Below are 13,604 nucleotides of genomic sequence, written 5' to 3' on the forward strand. Positions count from 1 at the left end.
GCTAAGGAGATGTCCTTCATGCTGAGGCAGACCTACTCCTCCAGGTCTCCCAGGAAGAGACCCTGCGCCTTGTAGCATGGTTGCCTCTCTCCATCTTCCCAGTAGCTTCCTATCAGCACGAACTAATTAAGTTCATAAGGCATCAGACAATCAGCCAGCAGCCCACAAGACTTTGTGTTTAATCATGTACTAATGGCATGTTCTTAGCAATAATTACAAGATAACAGTGTTTGCAGGCTGTAATCAGAACAATTCCAATAATTAAATCAGCCTTTTGTCAGCACTATTCTTCCCCCTTTATCGTGTGACAGAGGAGCACATTAGGACCCCTTCAAAGGAGGAGTGTGCGCACTCAAGAGAGCATTCACTATGCCCATGGCCCTGCGCCACCTCGCTGCGGTTGGTACTGCTAATTGAAATCCCAGAGAGAGGCTGCTCACAAAGAGCTGCTTCCTAGCTGCGTGGTGTGTTTCCTGGCCGCATCTGGCTTAGAGTGATCTTGTGCAATTAAAAAGCACCCAAGTCAAACGACATGGCTTAACTTCGCAAGCATTGCATGCAGCGCAGAGGCCTGGATCACGCACGCCCCATGGCTGCACCCATGCAAAGTTGGATGGACGACACCTGCCTCGCAGGTGCAAAGGGGCACACGTGCAGAGTGCAAAGGTCAGCATGCAAGTCCGATGCCGCATGCAGAGGGGACAGCTGCATGTGCTATACACAGTCTCATTGTCTTTTAACATCACAAGCATCGTGAGCGTGCATAGCACCTACCTCTTTGTTTGCTGCAGAAGAGCTTGCATGCAGCTTTTGCGTGCATTTTGGTGCTCCTCAATGCCTGCGTTTATTCCTGCAAAAAGCCAGATCTAAAGGTCTAATGGCTATCGAACTGGCCAATTCCACCCAGTCAGAAGGAACACGCTGCATCATGTCACTCAGCAGAACTGCCATTCTTCTTGTAATATAGTGTGATTGTGGCTCCCCTTAGTGGCTGATGCTAGACTAGCATATCTGCATTCTCACAGATAAAGGGGTTTTCCTTTAGTGCAAGCAGTAGAGACTTGGGTGTTCAGCACTTGGGAGTCCTGCATTCAGTCCCTTTCATGGAGCTGTGCATCTGCAAGCAGCTGTTTGTTACACACCCACGCTCTGTCTGGGAAGTTTATTCCTATTCCAGTACTGCCCGCAGACCTCAACAGTGATCAGGGTCCTTTGGGTTCGTGCTGTAGGTAGAGCAACAACGTGTCCCTGCCCCCAAAGGGCAACACAGACCACCTACAAGCAGAGAGTGGTGCCGAGAGATGAAGTGATTTGCCCAAGGTCACACGGCAAGTCATTGGCAAAGCCAGGAACTGAATCCCCTTTCCCCTGACTCCTCACCCAGTGCCTTAAACATGCAATCATGCTTCCTTTGGCTAGAGCCAGGTTTTATAACAAGCTAGAAATTGTGCACGTCTCTTTTCTTTTTGCAACAGATGCCCAAAGCTCACATTCATTCGGCCCCCCCACCGCCCAACACACACACCCCTTCAATTCTGCCTCTAATAAGATTTCCCAGCATTATATTATCAGCCATGCTCACTCACCATGTAAATTTAAATGAATATGCTATTAGCAAAGGTGATTCTCTGAAGCCTGGGCCTTCCTCACATCATATACCTGCCTTCTTCCATTTGGGAGGGTCTTGTCACTTTTTTGTCCCTTTCCATAACTAGATCCAAAACTCAGTCTTTTACATTTGGAAGTACATTCAAACTCTCACGCCCATGCCAAGGGTGCTGTCTGTCCACCAGTCAGATGGGCGTGGGCTGCACAAACATCCCAGCCAGATGAGGATGGTTTATTACAGTTTTTATTTTTAAAATGGGCAGGAGCCCAGAATCAATTGACGGCCCAGAACTGGGAATTGTTTGGGTAGGGTCAGTCAGTGTTCTGAGTGCTTTGCAAGAGAACAGCTTAGCAGACAAAATTAACCAACGACCCCAGTTCTGAGTGCTCCAAACTAATGCCCAGAATGAAGTCATCAACAGCACACTCAAGGTGATGATATTTAGCTCCCAGTGTAGGTAGGAATCTCCAGACTGTAATGCCCATTACAGAAGGAGAACATAACAACCATACTGCATCAGACCAAGGGTCCATCTAGCCCAGTGTCCTGTCTTCCGACAGTGGCCAATGCCAGGTGCCCCAGAGGGAATGAATAGAACAGGTCATCATCAAGTGATCCATCCCCTGTCGCCCATTCCCAGCTCCTGGCAAACAGAGGCTAGGGACACCATCCCTGCCCAGCCTGGCTAATAGCCAGCATGTGGTGATCATTAATATTAAGAGGGCACTTTATTGAGATTACTGATCTATCTAGCCCAGCTGCTTCCAACCCTCAAGACTACAGCGAAAGATAAGCTCTCCTCACAATCCCCACCAACTCCTGACAATCACTTAGCTGATTTTCAGAAATGCTGAGCACCCTTTGCTCCAGTGACAGTCAGTCAATGGGAGACACAGGTTCTCAGCACCTTGGAAAACAGATCCCCCTAGTCTATTGTGCAGTGTCGGACAGATGAAGGCAGTCTTCCTTCCTGATCCTTATCAATGCCAGGCCCTGAAGCATGAGATTTAATTGCCTCCATTGCAGCCGGCACAGCTATGAATATTGCTCATGGTCATAACCTGCAGGGGAAAAAAGCGATTTCTAAAATAAACCCTTTTTTAAAAAAAATTGTGAACAATAATCTGAGGATAAAAATAAGCCAGTTTTATGGCTTCTCGGGTAATTAACTTAGTTCTCAGCCATTAATTTACATACCCAGAGTCCTCTGTTTAATATTCTAATTTGTGGTTAATCATCTATCAAGAGAGAACAAATGGTGATTAGCTCATTTTTACTTCCTTGAGGGTTAGGGAGGCAATTTGGTCCAATCAATACATTAGCTTGCACAAGGAAAGTTTATCTGAGCCCCCTGAATTATTCATGTCATGATGGTGCCCATCTCACCACCCATACACATCCTCCATCCTTTCATACCCCCATTTCCGGCTACGTTTCCCCACCCAGAGCCAGAAACAACACTCATCTTTCTGTTCACTGCAACACGAGCTGGATCAGCTCCTCCCTGCAAAAGCCAGAGCCCTCTGCCCACAGCCACCCGCATACCCCTGGTCTCACAGCCGGTCTTGTGCTGCTGTCAAAAACGATCCAGAAGATCTCTGCAAGAAGGGAAACGTTCCCTCGGAGGAAAGGACACCTTGCTGTGTGAGCTCAGCAGCTAGGCTTTGGCTAGGGTCTTGTGTAGCCACTGAACCGAGCCTGGAAAATCTGGCCCTAAAGTCATCCTAGAAATCATAAACTCAAGGACAGGGCCTCAACATATCAGTTTCTCCAGGGGGCCTGCTATGCCCTAGTGCTTACGCAGTGGTCTTCTTCCCTCCGAGGCAAAAGGCCAAGAAAGGTGCTAAGGTGCTCTATGCCTCACAAAGTAGGGTGACCAGATGTCTCGATTTTATAGGGACAGTCCCGATTTCCGGCGCTTTTTCCTGTATAGGCTCCTATTACCCCTCACCCCCGTCCCGATTTTTCACACTGCTATCTGGTCACCCTAACACAAAGTGAGGCCAGAGCCTCAGTAATGCCTCAGTCCCCTCTGTCGCTGTGCCTGATGTCTTTGAGATGGGGTGTCAAGCCAAGGTTCACAATGAACCTTGTCTACTAAAGGCAAAATCCTCATAAGAGCAGGGAGTGAACCCAGGGGTCCTGGCTAAATTTCTGTTAGGGTAAATGCATTTTGCCTGACTCCGTTCCCTGCGCAGGTTCAATTTGGTATGATATTCTCCCCTCCTGCTTTGTGTCCCATCCTAGCTGTTGGGTAGCATTGTTTTGTACTGTTTATAACAGGTGCCACACTCCACTCCAGAGGTGACTGCATATTACTGCTTATTGGAGTACATATACATCTATACCTATCCTTTACCTATTGTACCTAATATGGGGACTTGGAGGGTTTAATTAACATTTGTACACATTTGGGGCTTACCATACTAGGTCCAACAATTGTAATGTCCTGTCTCTGGCCAATAGTTGATGTTTCAAGGAAGGGAAAGACCCGTAATGCACCTGGCTAGTTTTTTAGTTCTTGCATGCTCGGATACTATGGTGATGGCTCCGCTAAAAGGCCAGACAGAAGTTATGTTGGGAGGGTTCCCCTTCACAACCCCTCCAGTGATTATTTTATACCGACAGCGGATTTCTCTTCTCCTAACTCCGTGAGAGAAGAGTCTTGAGTCTACGTACAGTTCCACATAGGAAGGCAAATGGTTTCCTTCGCCTCCTGCCTGAGATGGGCCTAGATAGTATTACCAGTGCATTCAGACGGAACAATGGCCCTTGAGCGGATCAAGTCGTACTTGACCAAAATGAAACTTCAGTCCCATGCGGCAGCCCTCATCAGCCCTGACTGCCAGCAATCAGGGCCCCCACAATTACTCAGGGCTTCAGAAACTGGGCTTCCCACACACACAGCTTTCAAAAGAGACAGAGCAAGAGAAGTGAAAGAATAAAAACTGCAACTTTTGCAGGAAGGCTGGACAGGCCTGCCAGGGATATGGCTACTAAGGGTTCTTCAGACACAGGGAGCATCTGCCTCAATTTCCTGTTCTTTCATTGAGTTTGTTTTTCAGCTCAGAACAGCCTCCCCCTTCCTTCCAAGGTACTCAACTACATGGAAAATAAATCAATACATTAACCCTTGGGTGACTGGAGTTTCCAGGAGGTTTGAAATCAGAGCCGTCTCCTCTGGGTTACTGGCTCCAATCCAGACTTGGCCAGAATGCACTACTCTCTGATGGCAGCTCATCTGTGGGTTGGGTGAAATGAGTTGGAAGGTCTCAGCCTGACAAGTTAAAACCACAAAGCTCTTGGCTCTCCAATTCCTAGAGAAGGCCAGGAATTTTTTCATGGGCAACTAAACAAGAGCCTGGCACTTCTGGGTAGGAGGTTATTTTCTTTGTTAGAAGCACAGTGCCTGCATCTGGCTGGTCTCTACTCCCCCCAGACAGTCTGTGTCCCTGGACATGGCGCCCAGGCTGCCCCCTGAACAGAAGAGATGCAACAGAAACACTTAGGAAGCTAAAAAGCTTTACTGCAGGGATATGGACTTCAGTCACTAAAGGGGGACACGGCCCTTATAGCCAGAAGGAGATACAAACCCCAACTCTCTCACGTCTCATCTCAGGTGGGGAGGAGCAAATGGTGACAAATGAGAGACGTTAAGGGGACTTTTCATACCCGGACAGAGCTGGTCAGTTCATTCAGCCCTAGCAGCTGTCTCCATATTCAAAAAGCACAATTCTCCGGGTTGCGGCTTTGCAGAAAGGGAGCAATCCGTTCTGAAAGTTTTCAAATGGAACCTGACAGCCTGTTGCCCATTTTGGTCTTAGTTAAAGCTGGCAGAGTTACATACAAAGGGACACGGGGTCCTGATTCTGCAGCAAGCTCAGAAAGAGGAGAATGCTTCTGCCAGCTATCTACCGCTCCCAGTTCTTATTACCAGCGGCCAACACCGCAGCAGCGAACATCAACACGATGGAGAGCTGTGCAGAGAGAACCAATAAGGTGGATGGGCCGTTACTTAGAGCTGTGTCTATGCCACAGGGTTCTGTCGGTCAGCAATCGCACCTTGCCACAGCCCACACCAACAGAGCCGGTTGGCAGAGGTCAAACGTAGACGTGACCTGAGCGGAAGGCAAAAAGTAAAGAAAGGGCACAAGTTGGGGAAATCAGTTCAAATATTTCAGGCACTCGTCCCTAACTGAGGCAAGGAAACCTTATTTTAAACCCTATGCAGCTGATTCTCCTCTCTCTTGGAGGAGCAAGGCAAAATAGAGCCATGCTGTTTATGGGTTTTGACTATGTCCAGCTGTAATTTGGCAATAAGATTCTCCTAGGGTTACCTTGCAGGGGATGAGGTTGATACAAGGCTTTTCTCCCCACGGAGAGTCCAGTTAGAGCGATAAATACAGTACAATGGGGAACATGGCTGAGATCTTTCTCTTTGCACCACATACCAATTCCCCTCCCCCCCCCACCCCCCCGCAAAAACTTGTGTTCTCATTTTCCATCTCTTACTCTCAAGATGGGCGTGATGTTTTCACCTGCAGCACAGAGCATCAGAGGAAACAGGGCGCAGCCAAGCCGAGAGACAATCGTTTGATTCAACCAGCTGTGTTGTCACTGCCCAAGCATCACTCCCCAGAGGAGCTGGGCCACAAAATAATCAAGAGATTGAAAGTATATATAAATAAATGTTGGGACTTGTTACTTTCCGGTTTTGGAGCCTTTGGGAGATGCATTTTCAAGCTTGTCTCTGTGACTATGAGAGCCATAACTCCAGAAGCTGGGGTTTTAAGAGAAACACCAAAAAGCTCAAGACGGCCAGTAAATAATGGGGCTAATTGGCAACCCTGCGGTGGCTTTAACTCAACTGGCACAAAGCCCGGCTTTGCCAATACAAGCCGTGTCCGCTCTAGGAGCCCTTTGCCGGGATAGTGTTTTGGGATTCCGAGAACAATAAACTGCTCCCACTGTGGACGCAGCCCTTGAGAGCACAATTAAGTTTCATTGACTGGCTCTCCTGCGCTTGGGTTCACAAACAGCAGAGGGGAAGGGTTAAAACCCAAAACTCAAGGTGGTTCCCTTGATGTTTAGTTTTAAAATCATGTCGCTATTTTTTTTTTTTAAACTCACACTAGGTTCTCTGGTGCGGTAGAGCAGACAAGAAGCCAAGGGGGCTCTGAAGCCAAGAGGCCAGTAGGAGTCAAAGAAGGATTGTACATATACATGGATAACGAGCATATGCAGGGTTAGAACAGTGAGGATTTAAAAACAAACACACACACCCCACCAAGTCCCCAAGAGTTTGGCTAGAGATTGAAACCCTCGTGCCTCAGGGCAGGAGCCAACCTCTAACAGATGTCAGGAAGCGAGGGGGTCTCTCTCATTAAATCAATTCCCTGCCCCTGCGCAGCCAACGGTGCACCTTAGTCTCCCCTGCTCTCCATCTGTGGTGGACAGCAGTTTAGCCTCCTGAGAGCTGTCACACTTTGGGGCGAAGCTGAGGTGGGATGGGTGGGTAGCATATAGTGGCTTGTGTTATACAGGAGGTCAGACAAGGTGATCTGGTGGTCCCTTCTGGCCTTAAATTCTACGACTGTTCCCAGGGACAGGTTCCTCAGAAGCAGGTGGTGCTGACCGCTACCAAAGCCTGGATACTGGACGAGGTGGGTCTGATCCGGTAGGGCAGCTCCTATGTTCCAAAGCATAAGAACACCGGGAGCTGGATCTACGGAGGCTATGAAGAGAACCTACAATGTGAACTACAAGCATGCATGGGAAGGAAAGAAAAGAGACCGAGACCTAGACAGGTGCTTGGCTGGAGCTTTAATTAAAGTCTAATCTTCCCAGACACGGGCCTCATCAGCCTCAGACTTGTAAGGCTGCAAGAACCCGGCTTTAATTGGGATTGCCGTGTGGAGCTTTGCTGGCTGGGGCTGTTAAAGGCAAGATTAACAGCTGAAGGTCGAGCTTCCCTTTGCTTAACTCCAGGCTCAGCAGCCACTGCAATTAACACCTTTCACCAGTAGCTGTGCAGAGATCAGCAGCTCAACTGGGGTGTCGCTGGTCCCCGGAGAAGGTTGCTTCCCCCGCCTCACCCTCTGACATGCTTCCTAGTGCACCTCTGTTTGTTTGATCAGTGACCGTGTTCGTTCATTTCTCTGCATTGTCTCCTCTAAAAGTTGCCCAGCTCTGGGTGCCCAAACAGCAGTGGAGGACGCACATTGGAATGCCACCAAGAGGTCACTTTCCTCCGGCTTGGAGCTCTTGGGTTCTCTCTCATCCCCAGATTCCCCACAGCACCCATGGGAGGTTAGGACACTCAGCACCTTGCAGGATAGTGCCCTTTAAATATACAACCTCTATCATGACCTAGTTGGAGGCCCATCATGCACGCATGAGGGAGACACCATGCTGGCATCTCTCAGGCTATCACAATAGGGAACGGTGCTTTATCTGGCACAGATCTGGACAAACGCTGCTATCGTGTTATTTATTATTTGTATTGCAGTAATGCTGCTAGCCCAGTCATGGACCAGGACCCCGCAGTGCTAGGTGTTGTACAAGTCACACCCTGCCCCAAAGAGCTAAAGAATTTAAATTATACGTTCTACTGCGGACCTACATGCTAAGTGGATACCCCATACCCCCTAACTACACTAACTATGGGCTGCAGCCATAACCCGTGCTGGGCAAGGCCAGGAATCCAGATACAATTCTTCTTCATCCAGGGGCTGCAGCAGGAATCCACTCTTAGGAGGAGGTAGTTTATGGGGTCTATCAGCTCTACCCAGAGCTGCTCCAAGCACTCCACTGGCTAACACTTACCACCAGCAGCAAGGTCATTTCCAAAGTTCAAAGAATCAGCCAACAGCAACCAGCGTGTCAGGTGACTTCTCACACATATTTCCTCTGCAGCCTGGCCTCAGTCGGGGGGTAATTAAGCTCAAACTGCCCTGGGGAGCAGGAAGACAAGAGAAAAGCAGAAGGAGCAGAACACAACATGCTGATGGTGGCCAAGACTAGCACCAGGAGGGGTTTCACTTCTCTAGCACACTGAATACCAGCTGTACTAGAGGTAAGGATCTTAAATGAGGGAAACGCCACCACTAGGTGGCCTGTTTAGACCCCAGAGCAGTTTGGAGGAGTTTTATGGTGCGTAAGATGTGACAGCTGCTTGGTGGCCGGAGTGAAAGGCCCCCGTAGATCCACTGCTATGGGACCGATGGCAGCACAGACTAGGACAAGTAGCATCCAGCTAATTGTAATTAACCCCGGTTCCAAGCAGGTCAGTTGGGGGTCAGCAGCACGTCATCTAACTCGACTCAAGTCAGATTTGCTGGTCCTATTGCCACTATTAGACCGTGTGTGCCAGGAAGCTCCAGGCCCGTGTTCGTACCTAGCTGGGGAGACGAATGGAGCCAAGACTCCTCTGGGCCCAATGCATTGTTACGTTGTACCCAGTGCATTCATTTACACTAGTACAAAGTGGCGGCAAAATTCTCGTTCCATAGTATTCTGCATTGATGCCCTCCCTGTAGAACGGTCGTTTGCAACGATGCATCAGCCCCCTTCTACCTTTCCCCACATCTGCACTGATCTGAGCACTGTCTGGCCCTATATATTTACAACATTGATCTGAAAGGCCAAAGTCCTGGGGTCGTTTTTTTTTGTTTGTTTTTTAAGTTGTTCTAAAGCTCCCACTAAAACGGCAGTGACTTTTCGACCTTTAACCCCCACCCCCACCCCTGCCGCCCTCAGGAAAGGCAGCAAAGGATGATTAGGGAAGGGAACAAACATGCAAAGTGCCAAAAGTTGCTCTTCAAACATGGAGCGGTCTCCCCCCCACCCCCGGTGATATCAGGTACACTGGGAGACGCTCCTGACCAAAGGGATGAAGGGCTGCGTCACGGACCGATGACACCCGCAGATTTCTTGGCACCTTGAGAGGTCAGTTGATATCAGCATCTTGCCCCCACCGCCACAGTATTTGCAAACTGAACAATCCCAGTCTCTAAATCCTCACTTGGAATTGCAAATGTCGTGACTGGAGCCCGATTCTCCCCTGTCCCAGGCCTCCACAACTGACTGACAAGGTGGTTCTGTAAACCCTCAGCATGCCTTGTCTTTTAATGAGCACATCTCTGGGAAATGCTGGCGGAGATTTAAAGGGCAAGACTGCTCAAGATCCCATGGTCCTTCCAGCGGTGCTTCGAGATACAGATCACAGAACCCTCCCTTGCTGCACAGGGCGAGAGATTCAGAAAGAATTGCACACATCTGCTTCGTGTTACAGCTGCAGCTGGTCCCAGGTGTTCATCAAAGCTGTTCAACATGACACACCGCTTTTACAAACAGATTTGGGGGGCGGGGAGAGATTGCTGTAAAAAAAAATAAATAAATAAAATTCAATTTTGGAAAAAGCTTTAAAGAAAAATATTGTTTCCTACCCAGCCCTATTTGAGGGCCCGCTTCTCCCACCCCAGCTTGCTCATGGTCTCTACCAGCAGAGATGTCTTGGCTTTTAGATTGGGAGCTCTTTGGGGCAGGGGCTGTCATGTACTGCCTATTTGTACAGTGCTGAATCCACTGGGAGGCAGTGTTGGCTAGAGCACTGGCCTAGGATTCAGGAGCCCTGGGTTCTATTCCCAGCTCTGCCACTGGCCTGCTGGGTAACCTTAGGCAAGTCACTTCTCCTCTCGGTGCCTCGGTTTCCACAAGTGTCAAACAGGGATAAGGATACTCTCCGTCTTTGTAAAGTGCTTTTGAAATAGGGCTATAGAATAGCTAGATATTATTATTAGTGCAATAACACATTAACTAGGCCAAAACAACTTAGGCTTTCGTTCTTGACCCACAACTCCTTACTGAAGCCCCAGAGATTTCCCCCAGTGAAGTAACCCTTTCCCCTCTTCCCTTTACATTCATTTGCTCTTATTGTGCAGCCCTGTGCAGGAGGTAGCGTGGTATTAATATGGATCCTGATACCTCCTATGCAAGGGGCACCTTGCTGACAGCTAGTCATGTTACCATGAAGGAGGACACCTCACAGAGCGAACCTTCCAGCCCAGGAATCAGCCCTCGCATAGTTATTTAGCTGACAGTTTAAGTCACTTCTGACGTGGCTCAGAATCGGAGAAGGGTTGATATTATTTTAAGAATTGCAGGGTTCACGTTTTTCAAAGCGAAGGCGGAAAACAGTTCCCCAGAGCGTGTGAAAAATCAACAAGTGGAAAGAACGTTTCCCAGTTTAACTTTGGGGGTGTCAGTCTCCACGCACTGCAGCATCCAGAGAATTGTCCAAGAAAAGCTACTTCACCACCCTACATCCTGACCTCTATTGGAACAAATCTGTGGCCAGAGGCTATAGTTGTTTGTCTCTACGTAGCTCCTTGGGCCTTTGCAAGAACAGACCTCAGACCTTCCAGCTCCAAAGCCACTGGCCCTCGCCACGTGAGCTAATGGAGAAACTCCATTAGCCGTTAAGAGACCCCGGGTCACATGCAAATCATGGCACACAGTCAAGTAGTTTTGATTGTATCCAGTACAAGGCAGTGACATACTGCAGCAGAGTGCAGCAGGGCCCCCTTGGTCCTGCCTCTGCCAAGTCCACAAAGTCACTCTGAGACCCTGGGGTTAGTATCCACCGGTGCAGTTTATTCACAGGCTTGTTCCTACCACTGTTTCATCATATACAGTTGGCCCTTCACCGTCTGCGGGCAGGCGGGAGGGAAGAGCTACCTCCTTGCTTCCACTCCCTGCCTTTTCCCTTTCTTTCTGCTCCCCCCAGCTTCCTTCCCCTGAGGCTTTTATACAGCCCCTCACTAATTGGGCAGCAGCTCTCTCTGCCTCCCTAATTAGGGACTGGTATCCCCATAAATGGGAGCTGGCATGACAGAGGGCTGAATCAGCAACCCTTTGCCCAGCACCTTGTGACACGTACACTAAAGCACTTACGTGCCTTGCTTTCCCCCAAAAAACCAAACCAACCAGGACCCTAGGCCTGAGTCTGTTGCCTTGTACCTTGCAGTCATTTACATTAGAGCAAAGAGCGTAAGATGGACCATTCTGATTTGGTAGCATTTTGACACACACAAAGTTGATGGGTGAATCCAGTCAAGTGGGTCTAGACGCACCCAAAATCTAGGTCCCAACTTTAAGCTGTAACTCTCTATGCTTGGGCAACTCGTCCATTGTCTCTCATCCACCATCCCCGCCGGGACACAAAGATTAATATTCCTAACAGTTTATTCAAACTGTCCATTTTTATTAAGGAGCAGGCTGAAAAAATTAGGATAGATCTCTTTTGATTTGTCCAAAAGCCAAGACAACAAGCATTTGACAGGCCCATTTCTTAACCTCCTCATAGCAATGATTTATTATTATTTGGGGCAAAGCTTGGATGCCATCCAACCCTTTCAACTCCACAGAAATATTCCGATTTCAATCTCTCTCCTCTCTTTAATGGCATCCAATCTTCTATTTGTTTGATGAATATTTATGAGGGCTCTGATGAGGAAGACAGATTTGATCTTATTTGCCTCTTGGTGGAGGTGCATTGAGTCCAGACCCTAATTAGTATTCAGGCTGCTTAATTTCTTGATTAAATTTTGTCTTACAAATAAAATATTTAAAATTAACTTCCACCTTTCATATAAAAAGGGAGAGTCCTATTAAAGTTGGATGATTGGACATAATAAGGCATGGGGAGGCAGTTTGTGAAAGGCTCTTGGAAGCGGGTCCGTGATTTGAAATGAAAACGGAATTAATTTAGTTGAGGAGAAGCCTTCGCACAGCCTGGGGAAGATGGATCCAGGCTAAACTGAGATGAAGGAATTTGTGGGGGAGACACTGCTCTGATGCGCACGTTGGGCAGGGGGCGGGAACCCCACACTACTCCTCTGGGCATGTTATGCAATTCCGACAGGAGCAAGAGCTTTTTGGATTGCGTGTGCTGACGTGAGACGTGTTTTGATCATTCACTCCCACACCCTCTCTCTTCCTGTTCCCATCCATCGGCTGAGCTCATTAGTAACTCTTCGCATTCTTTCCAGCGACCTCCATCTGAGGATCTCAGAGCACTGTGTGAGCATTCATTCATCCCCTCAACACATGTGAAGGGGAGGTGGGATGAGAGTAAGGATTTAGTCACTACACAGAGGCCAAAACGCACACCCTCTATACTCATCTCCACACACCTGGGTCTCTTTGCAAGCCTCCTATGCGCATTCTGCCATGGGGAGTAGGAAGTAGCAGCTCTGAGTTTATACCTCAGCCCATAAACAAACAGGCAATTTGTCCTTCCCCTCCAAAATAGTTTGACACCCCTGCTCTGCGTGACTCACACGTTACATAATAGACTTCTGGGGGTGGCACCAGACTTGGAAAGGAGAATTTAGTTGGACATGCTCTGTGTGGGGAGGTCTAAGAACCTGTACAGCTCATCGATCAGAACGGTTTTAGTTGCCTTTCAAAGGGGACCGTGCATCTTTTTAAGCAGGTCTTCTACAGCGTCACTGGATGTGTTACCTTGACAAGTTTAAACCACACTTTACTAATAAAAAAAAATATATCAATTTTTAGTTTCCTTGCAGCCCCAAACCTTCCATTGCAGAGCTTTCATTTGACCTTGTAAATAGTGAGAGCGCACGGCAGGTCTGGTTAGAGTCACAGGTCTCTTTTTTAACCATTAAAAGATCAGTAGCTTTCCCCAGCATTGCCAAGAGTTTCCCAGCACTCCTCACAGCAAGAGGGCTCAGCTGAACTCCAGATTGGTGCACGGTGCCCAGCGGCTTTCCTCCAGCAATTCTACTCTGTTCAATCCAGCTGCTCCTTAGGGAGAGAGGCAGGTCTTGGACACTAAGAAATGAGGGTCTCAGTTCTTTCATGCCAATGCCCCTGTGCCCCACTCTGGCAGTACAAAGTGGGCAGAAGTTACTTTAATGCCCCTTTATGCTGCCACTGTGGTATAAAGAGGTCTCTGTGCAACAGCGAGTTC

The sequence above is a fragment of the Natator depressus genome, chromosome 19 (genome assembly GCF_965152275.1).
Source record: "Natator depressus isolate rNatDep1 chromosome 19, rNatDep2.hap1, whole genome shotgun sequence".
In the NCBI taxonomy this organism is placed as follows: domain Eukaryota; kingdom Metazoa; phylum Chordata; order Testudines; family Cheloniidae; genus Natator; species Natator depressus.